Genomic DNA, 6000 nt, shown 5'->3' on the forward strand with positions numbered 1-6000 from the left:
GTGTAGTGACTTTCGGAAGGCCATAAATCCTAAACCGTAACTCGGATTAAGACGAGGTCTAAACAGAAAATCATCTACTCGAACCGAGCTAACTGAAAATCAACTTTCCAGTAGCCCAGGTGGTCTGATCAGATCCCGTAAATAGTAAGCAAGGTGCTCCGGTGGGGTTCTTATTGCTTAATGCTCATCACGGTTCTCATCCTTGATGCATGTAGCTTCAAGTGTACAACTCGTTGATGGGTTAGCATCACCTTGACCAAGATTCTACCATCAACACACAATATGTTAAGATCAAGTAAGAACACAACTCATTTAAGAGTCTTAGATGGATGATGAACCAAGGTTACATCATATCCTTAGTCTTAACACAATTACAAGTTACATTTACAACTAAAGCTACAAACTTTACTTCAATCAAGCAAATATGAACATAATCTAAGTCAAATGAAGTGATGGAACCCTAAGCTAGAGAGCTTGGATCCCTTTCACACAAGTTATAAGGTCACAAAGCTAGAAAGCTTAAACCTTTAGTGTTCTTGAAGAACTTGAAGCATAAAGCTTAGATCTTTAAGTTATATGAAGACCATAAACACAAGTTTTGATCTTTATAACAAAATAATGAGATCATAAGTTAGAAAACTTAGATCCAACAAAAGATATGAAGATTCAAGCTAGAAAGCTTGCATCTTGGTTGTTCTTGAAGATCTTGAAGCATAAAGCTTGGATCTTTAAGTTACATGAAGATTACAAACAAAAGTTTGAATCTTTACAACAAAATAACAAGATTAAAGCTAAAAAGATGTAGATCTATAAAGTAGGTGAAGATTCAAAGCTAGAAAGCTTGAATCTTCCATGTTCTTGAAGGATTCAAATCTAAGTTTGAATCTACAAGATGTAATCAAGATCAAAGCTAAAAAGCTAGACCCATGATGATGATGATGATGATGAATTTATGAGAGAGAGAGGGAGAGGAAGAAGAAGAAGAAAAATCAATACTTACACTTTTTAGAGAGAGAAGGACTAGAGAGAGAATTAGAGAGTGAGTGTGTATGAATTACAAATGAAAACAAGTGTAAAATGGATGGAATGAGGCTTGTATTTATAGGTGGATGGGGTGAGGGAGGGGGTGTTTGGCCGTGGACTTGGGTGGGGGGGACAAGGGAGACCAAATTTTGCTTTTTGGTTAATGGTTGTCTAAAGTTGGTACTTATGTTGGGATCCCATGCAACATTAAGGATAATACTTGACATAAATGCTAGTATGTTCCCTCTAATAAATGGGCATTTGCCTTACATATTAATAGGTCACTAGCTAATAATAATTGGGCTAATTAAATAGTCCACTAACTAGTGTAGGGTGGGCTAAGGCCCAACAAGGTAGAAAGTCCAACAAGACTAACTAGTAAGCATAAGTAAATTACTACGCGTAATTAAGCATTCAAAAATCCAAGTAATTATTATTATAAAATAATAATTAAGATTTCGTAGTCATAATATTCCGATTACGACAAAAGTTAAACATGTACGCAGTTTGTTCGTAACGTCAAGTGACACTAACGGTCATAAAGGTTTCCGGTGATCAAGTTAAGTATCCTACGTACCTAAAGGCACGTTTTAACAAATAAATGAAAGTAAGTCATGTGTATAAAGATTCCAGAGTATAAGATAGCACAGTATGCACAAATACGCAGTTTCCCAAAAACACAAGGCACAAAAGCAAGTCAAAAAAGTCGAGTCGTTACATTACCCACCTGTTAATGGAAATTTCGTCCTGAAATTTGAGGAGTGACTAAGAGTGGTGTCGTATTTAATTAAGAAGTAGCGTATTAAAGTTCCGTGAGACTCGAGGGCTCAGAAGTGAGTTAATTGCCTTGAAAGGTACTTCGGCGTATAACAGTAAGAATAGGTATATGCCATTAATTAAGTCTCTTGTCCTAAGAGATCAACAAATTGATTTCGTTTCTGGTTAACATGTGTTTTCCATCTGAATATATACCCACAAAAGGAAAGATGATGTTTTTAGCCTTACAGGCATCTTCAGTAAGCTGGATGCATGAAATGCATCATGAACGTTACCAAAATCATCTAAAACATTAAGCGCTTATGTCGCAATACAAAGCTGACAGGTAAGATGGAAAACATGGTGATCATAACCATGCGATTTGATGTCTGGATAGTGTTAGCCACAGATTTTACTAACCCCTTGATTTCGGAAGGAGACCATAGGCATAAAGAACTCGATATTTAAGAACATTTCATTTGACTATATGAATTGAAACTTTTGTTGAAAGTGACTAATCGGAGTTATATACAATGCAAGCCATAATTATTTATAGTGCCTTTAGGACGGTCTAAACGAACAATGAAGGATATCACCCAGTTTACCATACTGCAGGTGAACTTATCCTTAGATGGAATGAAAGCACAGTTCCATAATGTAACTTTATCCTTTCAGTTACATGTTGAAGTTAAGGTTAACATTAACTAGAACAACATATAGTTGCAACCAACGAAGGAAGGAATGTGTAGAGTAACCATATCCGTGTTACAGGCGTTTTAAGCAGTCCCTTCTAAGAGGATAACAAGATTCATAGATTCTTAAAGTATGTTACTTCACATTTCCGAAAGAGAATCGCACGAAAGGTGTGATCTTTGAACCAGGGTGAACTCTTCGAGCGGTTTGTTCTAAATTTATCCTTATACTTAAGGGGATGCGCGGACGAGAAGATACGTGGACCCTTGGTCGTAAAGAACGGTTTACTCTAAGTGAAAAGAATCTCAAAAATGATTCATTGTACCTCAACCTACTGATTCGTAGAGATGATGTTTACGAGGGTGTTGCGATTAGTTGTGAAATATTGAGAGTAGAAACCCACCTAGTGCCTTTCCTACAATGGGGTGACCACTGAGTGTACTCCGGAAACTGATTTATCGGCCCGCGTTTTTGCTATGTCTAACCTTAAGAGGAACATTTTATGACTGTAAAGACTTCCTAACAATTTTATAAAACTGCCATCCAAAGTGACTCAAGAGTTTTTAACAAAGATCTTAATAGTAAGCTTCATCCCTGACGGAAGACGAGAAGAAGTGTGATCCATATATGGTGTAGTCTAATAAGAAAACCCTTAATAAAATCAACCAAGGAAGTTTTGAAAACTTTTAAACATTTGATGTGACAACATAAATGGAACGAAGTTCTTGGTAAATTTAGAAGTATGTACAACGAGTACCATTTTGTACAAAACTATTTGACTTAAGTTAAACAAATCAATAAAGGAGCGATTTTTTTTTATTTTTTTTTATAATTTGGAGGTATAACTTAGTATGTACTGACCAAAACAAGTAAGGGTAAATTTATACATATATGATTTTATAAATTACATAAGTGATAGAAAAGTTTTTAGTACTTTCATTTGTCCATAAATCTCGTGAGGATCGCACAAATAAGCAACGTGTAAAATCAACGTGTAATTTTTTTGATAAACATAGTTTTTCGTATTTCAGAGGTTACGATTTGAAAAAAGATTGAGTGGAAAATCTTTGAATCATCAGTTGACATGTTACTAGGTAATGAAAAATAATGTATTAAATGTAGTTTTGATGATTATCAGGGACTTAAGTCTTTAGCCCAAAAATGTTCACGTGCGAAGCCGTTGCTAAAAAGTGAGGTATGAAGGATAGAGCATGAGGATGAGAAGTTAATTGCTTCTTGATTTTGCAAGATGCCAAACAGGTTATGACTAACATTAAAGTCGGAATACTGATGGTGTTAATATCGCTAGATGAGAATCTCTTGGAATAAGTCAGGACTTCGAGTTATGTAAGAAAGAGCATCTTTCCAACAGACGTGGCAAATAAGATCCTTAGGGTAACACAGTAATTTTGAATGGTTTAAGTGTTAGTGGATTCCCGAAGGCTCTGCAGGACGTGGTAGTAAGTGCCTTCATCACATACACACACACATGAATCTCTCAATTTCGACAGTTGTAAAGTCTTCATGATGACTTGGATACGAATAAGCAACGACAATTTTATAGAAATCGTTTAAGGTGAAAATGTAAGAAAAGAAACGAAGTTCTTAGTAAACTGGGGTTATGTACAACGCGTGCCATTCAAAGTAAGATATTTTTTTTGAATAGAAGATATGATTTGCAAAAGTAAAAGTAAAATTTCATATGTGTTTGTCAAAAATAAGTAATCATTTATTTTATTTTACATATACGATTTCAAAAATTTGCACGTATGGCAAATAAAATAAATTTATTTTTATTAAGCTTTGAGAGGATCGCACAGTAAAATAGTGTAAGTAAAATGTTGGCAACCAAAATTTTCATATTTCGGAGGTTACAAGTTGGGAAAAGATTGATGAGGATTAAGCAAAAGATTTTGAAAAATTTTCGGTGATATTTGGGGTAATAAAAACTATTGAATTTAAGTGTGGTTGATGACTATTAGTAGGGCATAAGTCCTTTGACCAAAAATGATTAAGTGTGAGGTTGTTGCTTATAAGTGAGATACGGATGGGAGAGTATGAGGATGTGAATTAACTACCCATTGATTTTGGAAAATTTTGAATTGGTATGACTAATATCGAAGTAAGAAGGATGATGGTGTGATTATCATCATATAAGAAATCACTCGGAATAAGTTAGAATTTAGAGTCGCGCAAGTATGAGTATCAAATAAGATTCTTGGGTAGTCCTTAATATAGAATTTGAATCGCTGAAGTGACGGGATACAATTTCCTTTATGTATCGTTGTGCAAGTTTATCCATTGTATCGGTTCCTTTCACGGTTAGAAAGTAAGCAGATTTGGTGAGATGGTCAATAATAACCCAGATAGTGTCCTAACCCCTACCGTTTTCGGTAGCTTCGTGATGAAATCCATTGTTATTCATTCCCATTTCTATTGTGGGATTTCGGGCTGTTGAAGTACCCCAGATGGCTTTTGGTATTCGGCTTTGACCTTTTGTGCCTTCATGTAACTAATAAGGTTTAGCTTCGGCTACTTCTCTCCTCGTAAACTATTAATGGTTCGCCATTCTCGCGAGGTATATGAATAATCTTCTCACTATAAATAACTTCCACTTTCATCCTTGAAAGCCAATCCGTTCCAAATATTTCATCAAAGCTTCCTAACTTGATGAGTATTAGGTTAATCCTAAAGTCCATTCCAACTGTTACATCAAGCTTCTCAAATTGATGGGTGTTAGGTTAATCTTAAGGTTCATTCCAACTAAATCTTATTATACTACCGTGGAAAATTCTATCAAACTTCTCAAATAACATCAGCTTGTGCGTAGGTAACAAATCCTTTCCAATTACTACTTTAAAACTTCCAAGTTTTGTTGGCATGAGGCCATCTCCAATGACCCACCTGTTAATTTTAAAGTACTACCTTAAATTATTCCTCTATCTCTGCCAGCTTACCATTAGCTTGCCCAATAGAATACTTAACTCTCATGGTTGTTAATGGCTTATCAGTCATAACACTAATGTTCTTAGATATGAGGTTTCTATCGCTCTAGTATTAAACAATTCTGAGACAATAAAATGTTGTGACGAAACGTATCCTAACTAAAATCAGGATCCATGCGAGTTTCCATAGCTGAGATAATGATTGCTCTACCGCACGTAAGTCCAAAGTTTTTCCTATTTGAGAACTCTTTCCTTAAGTATCCAGGGTGTCTATATCTATAAAAAATTTCCGGGTTATCAATTCTGCAATAAAGACCCTCCTTGTACAGTATCTGGGCTAAGTGGTTATTCTTCCCCTACCTCTAACAGACCATAATGCGTATACTCAAGTGATTCCTACCAAAATTTTCTTTGAATCACTTCATATTCCTTATATAGTAGCATTGGGACTTCTGTATGATTTACTTCAATATAATCACGCTGGCCTGGCATCATTATACTGTACTAAATCGTACGTTCATTCCAATATCACTCCATATGGTCAATGTAGCGTGATCACTTCAAGTTCTACTCAATTTCATAT

Source organism: Rutidosis leptorrhynchoides, chromosome 1 (genome assembly GCF_046630445.1).
Source record: "Rutidosis leptorrhynchoides isolate AG116_Rl617_1_P2 chromosome 1, CSIRO_AGI_Rlap_v1, whole genome shotgun sequence".
NCBI lineage: Eukaryota > Viridiplantae > Streptophyta > Magnoliopsida > Asterales > Asteraceae > Rutidosis > Rutidosis leptorrhynchoides.